The sequence below is a fragment of the Corvus moneduloides genome, chromosome 8, assembly GCF_009650955.1.
Source record: "Corvus moneduloides isolate bCorMon1 chromosome 8, bCorMon1.pri, whole genome shotgun sequence".
NCBI lineage: Eukaryota > Metazoa > Chordata > Aves > Passeriformes > Corvidae > Corvus > Corvus moneduloides.
Genome location: NC_045483.1, coordinates 33,562,127 through 33,580,253, shown reverse-complemented (window position 1 = coordinate 33,580,253; position 18,127 = coordinate 33,562,127).

The window sequence follows — 18,127 nt, the reverse complement described above, 5'->3', positions numbered from 1 at the left end:
GCAGACAAATTCATCTCTATAAAAGCTTCTTTTTTTATTGCACTTAATGCACACCTTTCGCCTTGTGTAATGGAGCTTACATTCTGAAAAAAACTCTGACATCTTCCTATTTTATCTCTTCTTTGCCTTTGGCTGCATGAGCTTCCCACTCCATCTGTGTGAGCTGGGAAGCATGGACAACTTCCCTTTCTCTCCATCTCCCTTTCAGTTGCTGTTTTGCCCAGATCTCTTTCTAGTGTGTGGCATGTTTAGGTATTGTCCAGCTGCAGAGATTTCCTCATTTCCTTCCCTTGTTTCTTATCAGAGGTGTCAACACTTTGCAAAGTGCTGTAGCATCACCATGACTTCAATTTTCTGGGGTTGTTTTGCTGGTGAGGAGCATCCTTTAGATGATGAAAGGCAATTTTTGGATGATTACTGTGACTCTTAACATCCCTCTTACGCCAGTCTGCTCCCAGACCATGTCCCACTGATCCCATGATGGTGGATGTAGCCTAGTGCTCTACAGGAAGGGATGTTGGTGCTGAGAGGTGCCCATGGGTGGGTCCCTCCAGGGCAGGGGACAGGTCCTATGCATCGGCCCCAGTGAGTTTCTGTCTGGCTTCGCTGCATCCTTCCTCCCTGCTGCCTCCCTGCGCTTTTCTGCATCCACCTCTGGCCCTGGTGTTCCCAAAGGGGCTGCAGAGCCTCCCTTTGGCTGGGCTCCCATGCGGAAGCACAGTCTCCTTTGACTGTGGCATGTTAGGCTGTAAGAGAGCTGACCCCACTGGGGATCAGGCTTGACCCCAAACTGTTAAGAAAAATGCAGACAATCCCACAGACCCATCCTCTTCCCCTCTGTGCCCTCTCTCCTCCTTTGCAGGGCCTGGGAATGCTGCTGCCTCTGGCAGCCCTCAGCCCCACTTACCCATCAGGGCTTTGAAGATTGCTGTACAAAACAGGGGGGGATGAAGACCTTGAGACACACAGAATGATTTTTAGGACTTTCTAGGAAAGAAGCATTGCCATTGCAATTACAGAAAGCTTCCTTTTCAAAGCATTTTTGTTATTTTGCTCCTAAGAAGGAAAAATCAGAGGCTGATCTGAGAGTTAGACCCCCTAAGTGAGTCCAGGAGAGCTTCACCCAACTTGAATTGGTAGTGTTTTATCAGGGAAATACAGGCAAATAGCAGCTTAGGGGTTATGGCTTTGCACTGTGAATAGGGTGGCCTTCAGGGGAGAGGAGGGCTAGAAGCAGTGGGAATCATGTTCTCTTTTCCTTTGGGAATCTCTGGCTTAAAAAATCCCCAGGCAGCAAATGAACTGCCATGAAATGCTGCAACACTTTGAAGATGAGAATGTGACTTGCACAGTGCCTGTTTGAGAGCTCAGCTGGAGCTTCCATAATCCAAGTTTAGAGAAGAAAAGGGAGGAAAAAACTCCACTAAAACATGAGTTTTATCCTTTTGTATTACTCGATGTGGAAAAAAACTGGTATGTCAGCACCTCCTGAGGTCCCCACAGTGCTGCTGAAACATGAGATCTGCTTTGAAACCAGCTGGATGGAGCAGGAGAAAAGCAGCTGAGGAGCATTGGGAAATTGTGTATCCAACAGTTTGCTGGCCTGCAGACCCTCATGGGTTAAAGTAATGTTTTCCTCTTTCCTGTGTTCAAAAAAAAAAAAATCACTGAAATGATGAAAAATGGGCTTATTTTCCCCTGTGTTCTGGTCCCTGCCAGTGCAGAATCTCTGGGGAGGAGGAGAGTGATGAATCAGGTTCCCTGAAAAATAGTGGGGTGCAGTGCCTCTCTGAGCAAGGAATATGCAGCTGTCCTCCTTGGGAGCTCTATTCCAGGGAAAGCCCATCCCAAGGAAAAGTGAAGGCTGGAGTTAGTGGGGAGAAGGCCCACCAGGTCTGTATTGGGGCATGAGGATGACCAAGCTCATGCAACTTGCACATTTTTGTCTGGAAGAAACAATCTGAAAGCTGTGGTTATGAAACAGATGTGAAATCCTATGGGAAAGTGAGAAACTTGCTGTTGGTTCCAGTGTCTTTTCTCTTTCCATGACATTTTTGACTGCTTGGTGATCCTCTGGAAAGCGATGCATCCTAGCTCCTCTTTCCAGTTTTGATCAAATGTATTCCAACATTCATGCTTCTAAGAATCAAGTTATATCTCCTAGATGTCTCCAGAGTATTAGAGGGACTTTTACTCTCCAAATCAAGGTGAAGAGGGCACCCATCTGATTTCCCAGGAGGTGAGGATACTGTGGATGCTGCATTAGACACTAAAATTACCCACAGGATATTACACAGAGTGTGTTAATGTGAAAAAAAATAGATTATTTTCTTTTTCTGACCAGAAAGAAATTGGCTGTGTGCACTCACTTGTGCTCCAGATTTGGATACTGCATCATTGTGAAAAGGATATGAGGTGGAGAATATCTGGGGTATTGGTATTTAAATGAACACTTTAATTATTGCAGTCTGGTTGCTGATTTCCCATGTCTGGTGCAGCCTGAACACCTGGATCCTATAGGGATGTGGAGTTTACTTGGATCAGGTGAGCAGCTGTGGTGTCATAGCTGCTGCTGGCACATCTGGGCAATACATGGAAAATACCTACCCTAGGGTAGGAGATGGAAAAGCGACAGGTGCTGTGGCATGAGGTTTTTGAAGACCGCTCCTAAAAACTCGAGCTGAGTGAGCAGGGGTGCCAAGTGTTTCTGGGAGCTCCAGGCTGACCCCCTCCAGGCAGTTCCTGCTTTCCTTGTGTCTCAGGCAGAGCCTTTCCAGGCCAGATATTGACTGACGTGTCGCACAGATGTCCCACATAGCCTCCTTCCTGTCCCCCTCATGCCCCAGTCCTGCTGCCTTGCCACGAGGGGGGAAGCTGCCAGCCATGCAAGGGCTTTGCCTCCTCATTATCTCATGGATCCCCCCCATCTGCACCCTGGGCTTTTCAAAGACCCCCATTATTTCCAATCCCCTTCACTTGTCAGAAGTAATTTGGCGACTTATTATCAGTCAGACGAAACAGCTCTGGGCTCTGCCAGCCCTGACAAGGGGCCCAGCTGCTTTCAAACTTTTATCCCCCTCTGCCGTGCAGGCTCCCCTCTCTCTGGGCTGAGCTGCTGAGGGGAGCATTCAGCAGGCAGATCCCAGCCCCAATTAGCAGCCCAGGAATTTCAATTAGTTGAGCAGTCAATTATATCAATGGACACCCTTTGCCCTCTCCCCTTGCTCCTGTCTCTCCCACCTTGCAGCCCCGCTATGGGCAAAGCTCCTGGTCCTGCTCCGTGCCCTTTGGAGGGGCTGGCAGCTGCTAGAAGGGCCCAACTGTTCCAGATCCTGGCAGTGACTGGTGGATTTATCCCCTCTGAAGCACGGCCTCATCCCTGACCTCCACTTGAACTGGGGTTTTGTGCCCTCACAGACCTGCCCTGCTAGGGCAGTCTGAGCAAGAAGGAAATAGAGTAGGGAAGAACTTTGGATTTGGGCTCCATTGTCTTGGTTGGATGTTGGGGAGAGGAATAGGATGGGGAGGTTTGGAGAGATGAGCCTTTCCTTCACTTCATATGTGCTTCCTGATGCTGATCTACCTGTCAGTTTTCCTCTGAGGCTAGCTCAGAAACTGGGACACCAGGGGAGCTGCCAGCTTGCTAATACTGTCACTTGCCTATCAGAAAGAATCCCTTTGGATCTGCTCTGCTATTCCTATTTTATTTGCTTCCTAAAATTGCCTCCTCTCCTGCTCCTGCACCAGCAGCACTCAGGGCTTTGCTGCATGTCCAACATAGCTGAAGAGTACTTCTGCCCACCACTGCTTCCTCACCTTGTTGGGGCGTCAAAAACCTGTCCTAAACTCTCTGGCCTTTGCCATTGATTAAAGTCCTTCCTAATTTTGGTGTTTCTTATAGTTTTGTGTTAAATATTTCTCTTTTTGCTGTAAGATCAGGCTGCAGTGAGTCTCAAATCTGTACCAAATCACGTCCTCAAGGTGCTGGACGTGCTCTACAAGGTGACATAGCTGGTGACAGGACTCTGACCCTGCACAGGCATTCCCAGATTCTGGTCATAGTCCAAAGTGTCTTGTCCCAGTTCTTTTCTGAATCACAAATGCCTCTTTCTGGGGCGTGAAGCAGCTTGGTCATCCCCCTCTCTCTCCTTTCCTCCCTCCATCCCACCTTTACCCTGTGGCAGGATCTAACTCTGCGTAAAGCTGAACTGGTGACCTTTGGGCGTGGTGGCAATTGAGTTGTAGTGACACAGGCTGCTTATCTCCTGCAGTAATTACCGGGTATTTAACACATCTCGGAGGGGGAACTGCTCTCCCACCAGGGATGTGGGCTCTGGGCACTGAAAGAAGGAACGTGTTGCAGAGTTACGCAGGGACATGTGTGCAAATGTTTGGGAACATGCAGACAATTACCCTGAGCAGCTCGTTCCCCTCTGACGGGGCCATTACACATCAGTGAGATGATCAGGAGCTGGTGATACACGATGGGGAAGGGGTTCTGAAGCCATCTGGCTGTACCGAGTGTGATATGGGGAACATCTGGTAGGCACGTGTAAAAATAGGATTATCAGCAAAAAAAAAAAGAGTGACTATGGAAAAGAAGTCTTGCCATCCTGCCTTAATCCCCCTCCTCTTTCTCCCTGTAACATCAGAGGTTCTCAGGTTGCACTCAAAGTGTTTTTCTCTGTGCATCAAATACCGTTTAATAGCTGTGAGTTTTAATGTGCTTCAAGCATAGGGAAAATAATGGGGTTGGATGCCAATTAAAAGGGAAGGGAAAAGGTTTGGAGGAGAAGACAAAGGCTGTGAAAGAAAAGGTGCTTTCCTGTCAGTCATTCACTCAGTTATTGGTAAAGAGAAAGGTATGACTCCTGAGCCATGATGACACTTCCTCTCCTGCAAAGTGCTTGGCAAGGGACTGATGGAACCTCCTGGTTTCAAAACAGCTGGAATGTTAAGTGGATAAAATGCCTTGAAGAACGTCAGGTGAGTTTTCCCACTAGGAAAAAACCAAAAGGATGAAGTGAATAAAGTGGAGAGGAGAAGACCATAGTTAGACTAGGAGAAAACAGCTGATCTCACGCTTCCCTGACAAGTCTCTCTCTTGCTTTGATTGATCTCTGTGGGTAACAAAGCTTTGCCAGGCTTCCAAGTGTCTTGTGTACCCTGTCAGGCTGATTTGAGTGCCTCTGTCTATTGTGAATGCAAGATCTGAGAGGAACACATCTCGCTTGCTTGAGATTTAACTGTGTTCCTTCTGTTTCCATCATTTCCAGCTGTAAATATTCCAGGATTAGAGCAAAACTGTCCATTTTGTAACTCCTGGTGAAGCAGAGCAGGACAGGCTTTGCTGGCCACAGTGAATTGCCAGTTTTCTCATTAAATTAAATAGATGCAATTCACAGGGATGTGTTACAGGCAAGCACATTAACCCCCTCCTTAGAAGGATAGACACTGTTCAAACCACAAAAAAAACACCCTCCTTCACCTGGTGCCCTGCCTTTTATCCCACACTGTTGAGAACAGACCTTTGGATGTCATGAAATACTTTGATTTCCCCTTTGAAAAAGTGAAGTGAGGGAGGACAGGCATGTTCAGCTGCTGGGACTGGTGTTTGCTGCTTTCTGAAGCACCTGGCAAAGACAGAGAATCTGCTCCTCATGTGGGGGGAAATAAAAGCCCAGGAGCTCATAAATGTGGGCAAAGTGGCTCATTTTGTGCCTGGAGAAGGGGGATGGAGGGCACGTGTCTTGTCTATCCTCATTCCTTTCTTCTTCAGGGCAGAGATTCCTATAAACACCCATGATATGAGATGAGGATTATCTTTTTTACCTTTTTACTTTTTTTCACAACAGTTCAGCCTTCACTTAGAACCCTAAATAACAGCCAGATTATTTTGGAAAGGCACGGCATCCAGCAGCTCATAATACTGCTGGACTCACTTGAAACTCCTGGCAGTAATGGCTGCAATTATGAATTAATGGCCTTAAATTCACCATCAGACCTAATGCCTAGTTTTCCTGTCTGGTTCTTGTTTCCATTCTGCCTTCTCGTTGCTCTTCCACAGCCACAATTATTTGTCATTAGTCATTAATCTTGAAAGCATCAGCTTTATTTTCTCTTATTTTCCTCCAAGAAACTCCTGCCTGCTCCCAGGTTTTTATTGTTCACCGTTTTCCATCACTCTTTCCCTTGCCTCTATCTAATCAGTTTTGTACTGCTCTAAAAAGTATTTTTTTCCGATGGGGGAATAAAGCACCAGAGCGAATGTGCCCAAGAGATGTGTGTGACACAGCTGGTGCTGCCAACACCTCAGGGATGTTTATGCCCTGCTTACAGCTCAGCCCGCTGGGGAGGGGGCAGCATTAGAGCATTTTTCCATAGAGCTGTCCTATCCTGGATTTTTCCTGTCCCACACTCATTCCTCTGCAGCAGGAGAACCTCCACAGGGTTTTTCTCCAGGACTCTGGCTGGTGTGGAGCTGGTTCTCCCTGCAGAGCCCAAATCTCATTAAAAGGCTGGCACAAGTGGTTCTGGGCTGGAATCTTGCTGGAAAAGGATGAAATAATCCAAGAGGGACAAACCTCAGACCTTTGACCAGCACCTGAAGTGAGAACAAAGGTTAAGGTCCTATCTCAAAGAGTGTAGAAAAGCTCAAAAACACATGAGGGTTTTTAAATTAATGCTTCTCTCTCTGGGAAAGAGCTGGCAGAGCTGTTGTGCCAGAGGCAGGTCAGGATGCTGGGACCTGGTCCATGGCAGGTGGGGAGCTGTCCTTGGAGCTGACTGAACCCTCTGCTACCAGAGCACCCAAGTATCTCCCAGCTCTTATTGTCTACATGTCTGGACAGTCCTGTGTGGGAGAGGAGTGCTGTTAGTGGGGAGGGACCCCTCTGATGGGTCACATCTCCTTTGCCTTCAATCATCCAGTGTCTTGGTCCCACAGTGGAAAGATGTTCCTAGAGATTGCTTCCTACTCCAAGATCTCAATTTTCTTCCTTCACTCTCCCTGAGACTGAATCCAACAGGGTTTTTGACCACTTCTGAAGTTCTTGTCTTCTTGCTGTTGCCAGGTTTCCTTTCTTCTTCCATATTTCTCCCCCCACCCCATCTTCCCTTGCATCCTGAGTCTTTCCAAGGAAATGGCAGGGGTGTTTATGCTTCAGCTGCTGCCACCCCCTCTGGTGCCTTCCAGATGGAGAAACTCAGCACTGGTCCAGGTTTTCCTTCCTCCCTGCACACACGCAGACTTGTAGGATAGGGAGGGAGGGAGCCAGCAAAGGATGCTCAGGGCAAGAAGTGAGAGATTGTGTATCCATCTCATCATTGTGAAGAAAGTGGAGATAAAGCAGGGGCCAAAAGAAGCTTGTTAAACCAGGCATGTGTCCAATTCGTGTGTGAGATTTTGGCAAAGGTGACCAACAGTGGCAAAAAATATTAACTCTGATACCTGAGCATTCTGTGGCTTTAATTACAAAATTCACCAGGGCTCTGGCAGTAGATCCCTGGGCAATAGAGATTGGGAGAAGAAGGTGAAAGAAAAGATCTGGGCAGCAAAAAAACCTTATTTTATTTTTTGAAATCTTTTTCCCCTCAGGGTGTTTTTTCCCCCACTGCCTGTCGTTCCCCCCCACTAGGTGAAACCAGACAGAGGCACAGGGAACATTTGCTTCCAGGGGCACCAAAGTGGGAGAAAATTGGGGAAAAATGAGACAAAAAATTACCTTTCAGAAAGACAATAACCAATAACAGCAGAGAGTTGCAGGAAGCAGAGAAAATGTGACATTTAGGGATCAGCCTAAAATTCAGGCAGACATGTGACCAACAGGGAAAGCAACAGCCTTGTGACATTTGGGGACCAACTCCATTAAAAATAGTGCTGCTGAAATGTGCCAAAATCACATGTGTGGCCTCCTTCTCTACTGCTAAATGTGGGGAAATGATGGTTGGGAGGGAGAGGGGAGGAAAGGGTTATTTTTGTTTAAATATGTTGGGACTAGAAGGGATCAAAAGCTGCACCGAGTCTTCCCTGAAGCACTAAACATTTTTTCCTCCAACCAAGTGCCCAGAACTTGGAAAGTTTTCACTGACTTGATCGCTATCCAGTAGTCAAATACTACTATGAAAATCTTCCAAGGAGCTGATGACTGATCATTAGTGTTGTTCAAAAGTACAGCTTTTTGCACTGGGTCAAGCCATGTAAGGAACGTGGAGGTGCCTTACCTTCCAAAAGCTGAGCTTAGCGCTTCCCAAGGCATCCTAACTCCCTCAGCCCTGCATCTGCTGCTGTTGGTAAACAGGGAAGGTGAGGTTTGGACTGTGCTAGCAAAGCTGGTGCGGTTGATTTTGGCTCGGGACGAAGCCCCCTTGGTAGCAGACCTTTGGCTGCTGTTGCTCAGTGTCCCTGTCTGTCATCCCCAGGGGTGCAAGTCCTTGGTGGTTGTGTCCTCCCAGTTTGGTTTTGCTTCTTGTGGGGAAATATGTGGCCTGAGAGAGAATTTGTGGTGGTGACAGGCATTTGAAGGGGACATCCAGAAGACACCTGCTGTGTGTGTTCCTGCCTCCGTGTGTGTCCGAGGGAATAAAGCTCTGGGAAGGATGCGTGCCTTTGGCTCAGCAGTTTTCCACCTAGTCACTGCTGAATGGAGAAGGGAGGGTGCAACACCTTTTTGACTGTTTCCCATCAGGAGAAGCCCACAGCTTTTCCTTCGTGGGTGAGGGGTGCTGGATGTCTGTCTGCTTCCTTCCTGATTGTCTCCAGCTACTGGCAGTGGAGAGACAGGGCTGACTGTGGCAGAAACAGATGGGAAGCTCTCAATCCAACAAACTTCCCAAGTTTTCCCTCTGTTTGTCATGGATGTGTTGCCTCCTCTTGGCAGCAAAGGCCTGGAGACTTCTCAGCCCCAAGGCCAGGCACCACCTGCTGCCACAGCTGTTCCCGGCTGGAGGACCCCGGTGTCCTTCCTGGGTGGTTGGATGGCAGGAGCAGGGTGGCTTTAGGGAAGGGGAGGTGGGGGAAGCAAAAGCTGCCCCTTTGTGCCAAGAAGGGCAGGAGAAAACCTGGATGACTCTGGAAACCCTTCTTCCTTTTCCTACCCTGGCTGCATCAGAACATCCTGCTAGGACAGTTGGTTTTAAAGCTTGTGGAAGGGGAGAGCCGTGTTTGACATATGGCTTAAAAAATGCTCATGTGCTCACAGCCCTAGAATTACTCAAATACTCTTAGCAAGGCTAAGGGGAAAGAAATCAGCCAAACATTCTATTTTTCCACCTAAAACCTAGCTACAATGGATTTGGGAGAGACTGTGAGGGGAAAAACACAGGCAAAGTGGCCCTATTAAGGCAAGGTAGCAAAAGCAAGTCCTGAATTTTAGAATAAAGTGCCTGCCCTTTCTTGCTGCCTAGCAGAAATCAAAACAAAAATAAGCTGAGAAACCTTTTCAGCCTCATTTTCAAAGCCATCTTGGACCAGGAAATAGCCCTGAAATGAGTATGAGAAGTTAAGAGCCACACAGGGAGACTTAAGGAAGGAGCTGGTGGAGTGCTAGGAAGGTTTGTTTGTGTGCAAAATGTATTACTACCTATCTTGGAAAACACAGGATATTACATTGCTTTACATTTGGGGTATTTCTGCTGCAAGGCTCCAGAGTGATTTGTGGTGGTGGGGCCAGGGGAGGATAATGAATGGAAGCTTATGAAGAATGGAATTTTTTCCCCCTTCAGTTATAGTATTAAATAGCTGCTTGTATCACAGCAATTTCTCCCCCTCTCCCCTCTTTTTTTTTTTTTAGTGTGCTGAGATAAAAAAACCCCTTTATTTGCTAATGCTACTTATTTAACTTATTCAGACTGAAGTACACCTTTAATAAATTTGCCTCCAAAATGAAAAATTACAAAGATGTGGCAGAAGAATATTTTAATGAAAACTGATGATGTAGCAAGTTAGAGAAGAATTATGTCCTCTCCCTGCCCTTTCCTACCATGCAGCAGCACAAGAGAGCAGCCAAATATCCCTCAGAAAATCACGGGCTGTGCCATAGAACTCTTTTTAGTTTTTCTGTCCTGACATCTACTCTCCTGTGGGGCTGTTTGCTGATTTCTAGACAACCTGCCAAGAAATCCTGGAGTAACAGCACTGAAATAAGGCAGGCAGCAGGATCAGTCAGCAGGATATGTGATGCCAGGCTGGACTGTCCAGGTATTGGGATATTCACGGAAGAGGTTGTTCAAGGGCAGGGGATGCACGACAAGGAGAACTATTCTTAGATGGATCCTCAACCAGTCCCAAATCCACCCTGCTTTCCTTCCACCACTCAATGGTGCCAGCAAACACTTACCTGGCCCCAAAGCTACTTCTTGTACTGGGAGAGCAGTGATGCAAAGGGGAAAAGATGCAAAAAGTCAACGTTTGCAAGTGGCTGTAAGGAGGAAGATCTATGGGAATTCAACAAGGCTGACTCCAGCCTCTAGAAATAACAGGGTCCTTGCCCCCAGAACATGGGGATTTAGTTTTTTGAGCATTTCCCTTTTATTTTGTGCAGGTATATTAAGGGAAAAAGCCATGGGGTTATCACCAGGCTAAAGTACTGCACCACAGCAACCTCAAAGGAGGTCTTGCCTACTCACAGACCTGTTTTCCTCCAAAATCTCTTTTTACTCATAAAACTGCTCAGCTGTCATGTGGAGGAATGGAAGGTCTTGGAAACAAAATAAGACCCAGGAGGTCAGCAAACCTCCAGAATTAGGAGACACACACCTGCTCTTGGAACGAATGTGTTCAAACCCACCACACTGACCAGGACTCGCTTTGGCGACAAAAAGAAAAGATAAATCTGGGCTGAAAAGTGTGACTCTTTCCCTGTTTTGGAGTGCTTCTCAGGGGCATTTTAGTGTGAATCACTGCCATTGTTAGAGACAAGGTCCTTTGCTTAGCCCTGGAGCCCTTCCTCCTCGTTCTTGGTCTGTCAGTGGTGTCGTGGTGATGACAAATTTATGACATTAGAACGTGAGTCCCTGGGAGCCATTGTGACAGATGAAGTATTGCAGATCCCCTGTAAGCAAAAGGAAAACTCAGCAGAAGGAAACCCAGATGAAATTTATGAGTCTTCTCCAGGAACTGATGTCACTCCTGGCCTGGGGCCACCACAACCAACAGGATTTATGCTGCCTGTGCCCCAGGCCTTGCTCTCAGGGGATCAGGCTGAGATTAATCCAGCCAAAACCAACAACGTGCCAGAGGGGCAGTTGTTGGGGAGAGCTGGAGAGAGAGATCAGCCAGAGGTGGAAGTGCCCCAGGAAAAGTCCAGTGTATGAGAAGCTCTACCTGGTGGTCCATTTTTACCTGTTACTTGGTGAAAAATGCAGAGAATGAAGCCAGTTACATCCCTGTAGGACACAAAGCTGATACCGAATCTTTTGTTTTCTCACTCACTGGATGGACCCTGCTGGTTCTTGAGGTTCCTCCACCAGGGATGAGGAGCAAGCCCATGATTTCATTCTCTGATAATGAAGGCTCAGTAATGAACTCTTTCTCCTGGCAAGCTGGAAAGTTGGTGTGTCATGTGAAATACCTCTCTTCCACTTCTCCCTAATTCAGGCTGAATTTCAGTCAGTGGCCTCTGGATCCCACAGCTGCTCTCTTAAGGTAGACCTTTTGTGAGCTCCCATCTCCCAAGCTCCATCAGCTGTAGAACAGAGGTGGCAACCAAAGCTGTCCATAAAATATGCTCTTCCCCAAAGGGTGAGCCGTATTTTTCCAGGTTTGCCTGCTATCCTTTTACTAGCTTCCACGAAAACAAATCACAGTTTTCATAAACATAAACTACCATCTGGCCCTGGAACGTTGGTGGGTGTTTTTATCTGCTGTCGATGGGATTTGCAAACTGTTGGGAAAATCCTAGTGAGGTGAGAAGGAGTAGTTTTGGCACAGCTCCATGGAGCTGCTGCTCCAACCCTGATTGCTCTTGTGCTCTAAGGCTGGGTTTGCTGTTGTGGGTTCAGTTGCCTTGACTTGGTTGAGAGCTCCAGAGCATCATTCCAAGAAGGCTTTTTCTCATCCCTTCACCTGAAAAGAACCACTCAAAAGCTCTTCCTTTAATGCTGTTCCGGTGCAAGCTGTGTTCAGTGGTGACTCAGTGTCGGGCGCGAGCCTGGCACCATCTGCCCGTAACCCTGGTGTTCCTATCCGGGAGCACAGCACCAGGACAAAACCAGTGCAGGACTGGGCTGTATAGGTTTCCCATCAGCACTAACCCAGTTTAGTCATCCTAACCCAAGGAAAAGCTCCTCCCTTGTCCCCAGCTTTGCTTAACAAAGCCATTAGCACTCCCATTAAGTATTTAGCTTAGTATGTTACCCTACCTTCGAGTGGGGAAGGGCAAAGGCAGGAGCAGATGGGACAGGGATGATTCAGAGCGTGGTATTACATCCCAGAGTCCGAGCCAGGGAGCTGCTTAAATCAAATCAGGCTTAGTAATGAGAAAGTACATAATTAGATGCTTTAACAACCATGGCTACCCTGTGTGAGGTTTTGCACTATCTCTACAGGTTGTTTTTTTAGAGTGAGGAGAGTCTTGGTTGAATTGTCTGGAAGGGTTTCAGTGTTTGATCTGGGTTGTGGGAGTTGAGGAGACATCTCCAGGATGATGGGAACTGAATGAACAGGTTTGTGCTTGTGGCAGAGAAGAAATATAGAGGGGAGACCTTACCAAAGATGGGAATGCAGACAAAGGCACGCCAGCTTTTTGGGTGCCAGAGAATAAAGGTGGCAAGGGGTCGGCAGAAGTATCGTTGCCTTCAGTTTCTGTGTCCACTCATCAAAGGAATGGCTTGGGAAAGCTTTTGAATGCCCAGAGGGCTCCAGCAAGAGGATTTGGATAGGTCTTTCATCTGTGCTGAGGATTCAGTCTATCCCTGGTGTTCCAAGATGACCCATAGTGAAGGAAGGAAGGGGGCTTGGCTGGACACATTTTATGGAGCTTTTTCAGGTAGGAAATGCTTCCTCATAGGGCATCCATCTGGGATACAGGAGGCCATGTTCAAGACCTTTGCCTGAGAGAGAGCTGATGTTAATTAAATATGCAGAGGGCCAGAGAGGGAATCAGCAGAGCAAACACGAAAATCCTTTATCTTCTCGGGGAATGTTTGTAAACTGCACGAATTGCATTTATTAGCCCGACATAAGTTCCCTCTCCCTCTCAAAAGAATCAAACATTAAATTAAAACTTCTTGCAAGAGAAATCTCCAGATCTCACAATTCACACAGTTCTGGTTTCTTGGCTAGTTTTCAGTCCCAAAGCAGGATATTGACATACTCAGAAAAGGGTAATTCTGGGGATCTTTAGGTCTTTCTTGGACTCTGGACTTGAACACTGTGTTTAAGACATTCAGAAGGGGGAAGCAATACATTTCTTCATGCTCTTTTTTCCATCCTTCCCATGTTCCTTCATGTGCGTTCTCCCAGTCAGCCACTGTCCTCCTGCCTGAACTACAGAGAATCTGAACATGCTTCTTTTCACCACATCCAGCCTTGGCTGGTCTCTGTGCCCCCCATGCCTGCAGGGATAAGGAGCCAGCACATCTCATTTCCTGCACAATTCCTGTCAGAAGAACTTTCAGTGTGCCCAGCTCAAGGAAGAGACCCTTCCATCAGTCACTGGGGTCCCCGTGATCTGAAGTGTGTTGCACAAATACAAGGCAAGGATAAAGGACTGATCTCATGCTTGCTAAAAAGGATTTTTATGCAAAAACCATCACAAATTGATGCAGGTGAGAGCAAAAAAGAGAAAAAGTATGAATACAAGCCCCTCCTTGGATGTTGCTGCTCTAAGCTGCTGTTTCCTTTTTAGTTCTTTCCCTGCATCTCTGAGACAAACCAGGAGCACTCTTGTATTTAATAATAGGGGAAATTCAAGTGATTTTGATCAATCAGCCTTACCTGGAGTCTCTGGAGGACTGTTGCTCCAGCTCTCCTCCCCTTCCCTGTTACACTCCAAAACTACTCAAGAAGATCACATTTGTAGGCTGGCAATTAATAAATCAATCCCATCATTCAAAAAAGAGGGAAATCGTGTTAGAGTCAGACTATGGGCTTGGCTGCTTAACACTGAAGAAATGTGTGCCAGACTGGATTTTAACCTGCTTGGCATTTTTTAAACAAAGCGTTGTCCATCTACTTCAACTCATCAGAGCTGGAAAGAGAGAAATAAATGTTTTCCTGGGGCCAGCCTAAAAAAGCTCTTCATCTTGGCTCTGGAAAGGAAGAGCTAAAGATCTGATTGTGCCTGAATGGATGAATTTTTTTCCTCCCCTATGAAATCCATCAAGCTCCCATCTATTGAAATCTATTTAAGCAGCCTCCTCATCTCTGGTGGCCTGTTTGTGGTGGTACCCCCAGATGCTGGGGAAGAAGAAATAAGATGCAACAGGGAGCTGGTGCATGGGGGTTGAAGAATAGAGAAAATGAGAAAGAGAATCTCTTCTACTTTACTCAACATGCAAGGGAAAAAAAAATTACCTCGTCCCTTTAGTGAAAGCCATTAAAGAGGGAAGGAGAAAGGAAGAGGAGGGTCATTACAAGGCTTTGAATCTGGAGGCCTTTTCAATCTGTTACACTGAATGTAGGTTGTCAGCAAAGATGAAAAGCAGCCACTCTGCTGATAGCGCAGGTACCAGTAAAAACTGCTGTGCTTCTAATGAATCCTGACAAAGCACTTTGGGAGGGGAGGGAGAGAAAAAACCACTGTCTATTGGAGTTTGCCCTGTGGTGTGGCCTTCCTTCATCTAAATCAAGGAAGGGGGACCTGATGGTTCCTTCTGGACTTGCAGGACTGTCCCTGGATAAAAGCCCTGATGGGCTCTAGGCCCACTTTGGCACGGAATGACTGCTCCCTTCTTCTTGCACCTGATTTAATTCCAACCATGGAGCTTGGGAGGAGGCAGCCCTGCTCCTCTGTGTGTTTAGGAGGAACCTTCTGAACTCCCAGAACAGGTGTTTTGAGGTTTCAGAGTTCCCCAGGTCTTTCCATGGAGCCTTTCTGAACTCAGCCTCAATGGGGCTGTGGGTTGCTGGATTGGCAGTCAGTGCCAGTTGAAGATGCTGTCATGGGATTATCCCTAAAGCTTTAGGGTCAGGATCTCTGTCCATGATCGCACCTCTTCTTGGAGTCCAAGTGGTGAGTTCATTGTGACAAAAAATTTCCAACTCAGGTGTGAGCTCTTCTACAACCAAGCCATGCCATGGAGGGAGGAGAGAGTGTGTACCTCCCCTGCTGCCTCACATTCCAGCTGGAAGCAGATGTGTTTCCTTTATGGATGGTCCCATAGAGCCTGTCTCCCTGCAGCCAGCTGGGAAAGCAAATATTCTTATTCAGGGCTCAACTGTTGCTGCCAATGCTGCCTTCAGCAAAGGCAACTTTTCCTTTTGTGGAAAGAGGGAAGAAAGAGTAAAGATGGACGAGCAGGGATGACAGCAGTGTGAATTAGCAGTCCATACAGCCCAGAGATGTGTGTAGTAACCTCTTTTATGTCTTATTCTCGCCCAGGGATACCTTTATCTTTGGTAGTATGGAAGGATTTTTAATCACAAAGGATTTTTCTTCACAAAGACAATCTTTGCAGGAGGAGGAAACAATCAGCTTTTATGGGGCTGTTCACTCCTTTATTTATTTGCAAATTCTCTGCAACAGTCAAACTTGAGCAAAGGATAAAAAAGGAAACAAAAAAAAGAAACCATCCAGAAAAGGTGAACAGAAAGATGGGTATTTTTCTTCTTACTGTATCCCACAGAATAAGAAATGGATGTCTTACATGTCTATAAATAATAGCCATCTATAACTTACCAGCATTGAGATGTAAATGAGGTGAGTGGGATTTTCATTTTGTTCAGCATGAAAAATGAGTCTCCTGTTCCAGAGAGTTTCAGGACATGCCTTTGAAGCTGGAGCCAGGCCCTTCGCTGGAGCAGGGAGCAGTAAGGCAGGCAGGTGACCTCCAGCTGAGCCCCCTCCTGCCACATGAGCATCCCCTCCTGTGGAGTCTCCAGCAGCATGGCCAGGCTTCCCACTGCTAAAAGACTGGAGTGGGAAGAGGAAGAGTTCGTGTGCTGCTGAAAAAGGGATATCTATTATTCTGCTTGAAGCCTGGGAAAGAGGGCAGTCTCGATCGCCTTCCCTCTGAATTGTCCATCCATATGGCAGATGAGGAGAGGCAAGTGGGCTCTTCAAGCACTGAGACGTTTTTCCTCTTGATATGACAAGTATCTGACAGCACTTCGTATCCATCCTTGTCTCCAATTTTCCATCAAAAAGTTAGCATACAAAGGGCTCTTGACGCAACTCCTCGTTCTCCATGAGTGTTTGAAGCCCTGGCATACCAATTTCTCAAGCTCCTTATTAATGATTCCAAGGGAGATCCTATTAAAGTGCTGCTGTCAATTTGGGTAGGACCAGCCTCTCTTCATCTGTCAAGGAGTCTCCTCTTGATTCCAACTGCCTTAAAACAATGAGACAAAAAAAAGACAAACAACAGCTCACATTCACAGCATTTGCTGGGAAAACACAGATTCTGATTGTTGTTACTTAATTTTATGGAAGTTGCTGTTCATGCAAGGTTAAACCACATAGTTCAGAATCAGGAAACCAGGATCACAAAGGTGCAGATCAATCATAGTTTGGCCCTTCTGGGAGCTCTTGCCAGGAGATGGAGGAAAACACCTACAATAAATGAGATTCCCCTAGTGCTGTCACATCCCTCCTTTTTGCAAGTGGTTTTTGTTCACAACAGTATGACTGGAAACATATTTTTGGAAAAAAATCATGTCACACTATTGGAAAGCTGCTGTTCCTGAAGAGCTCTGTGGTCTCCAGTCCTGATTTCTTACATACATGTAAATGGTCTTTCACAGATTCTTGGAATGATTTGGGTTGGAAGGGACTCTAAAGATCATCTTGTTCCAGGTGTGCCAGGGGCAGGGCCACCTTCTTTCACTTACTAAAACACAAAAAGCCATTAGATCTTACAGCTCAGACTGTGATTAATCATCCTACAAACAACATATGGACACAGAGAAAAGTAATAGTTCCTGAAGCGCGTGGGATGTGTTCAAGTAGTGAACAAACTGGGATAATCTGGGAAAACATCTGTTGGTTTCTGCATGCTCAGCAGGAGGCAGGGCTGCCATGTGCATTCTTAGCCCTAAAACCTGGCCTTGCCCATAAACCACAGGTTTAGGACTGGATAGAGAAATGCTCTAATCTTGGTGCTTCATGAACATGGAGCATGGAGATTCATCCCTCCGCTCCTCAGCAGTGGAAAAGGGAATAACAGCATTTCTTTCTCATTGCTGCCTCTCCCTGCTTTGCCTTCCCAAGCTACTGACCTTTCCTTGGAGAAGTCCTTCTCTGATGCATGTGGTTTGTTCACCATCCAGGCTACTGACTTTTTTTTCTTCCTATCCAATATCTAAGTGCTGCTGTAGTAAACGGTCATTATAAAGCTATAAATAGTTCACAGCACTCCAATTAGGAAGCTGCACTTAATTGCATGGGGGAAAACAAGAGCTGCTGCTGCAGTCCTTCATGAAGAGACCCTTGAACTCAGCAGAAGGCATTCTCAGGTCACTCTAGCGGCTGGAGAGAGTGGAATTAGATGGGGGTTTTATTCCTGCTGGGTCAAGGGTGTGAGTAGAGAGAGAGAGAGACCTCTTAGAAGACAGAAATAGGTGGTGATGGTGGGAGAGTGGGAGACAGAGACAGTGCTTTTGGAGCTCTGACAGCCGAGTCTGATATCAGAGGTGCCATTTGGGCTGTGGATGAGCAGCTTCACCCCTTTTTCCTTGCTGCTGGCATCACTCTGAGTGAAAGAAGCACGGCCCATGGCTTACCTTTCCCTCCAGCTATTTCACACTTGGGTCATCCAAGTGCTCTGCAGCTTTCAGAGGGTCTGGAGAGAAACCAAGGGGTGAACTTGGAGGACAAAGTGATGGCAGAGCAGCCCCGCTTGCCCCCAGAACGTTGCTGAAGTCATTGATGCTGCTGGGATCTACTAAAGGATGCAGGAATCCATACATGATTACAGCCCTGGGTGGACCAGCAACCTAGGGAGCTTTATCTGCCAGCTTCTGCAAGAG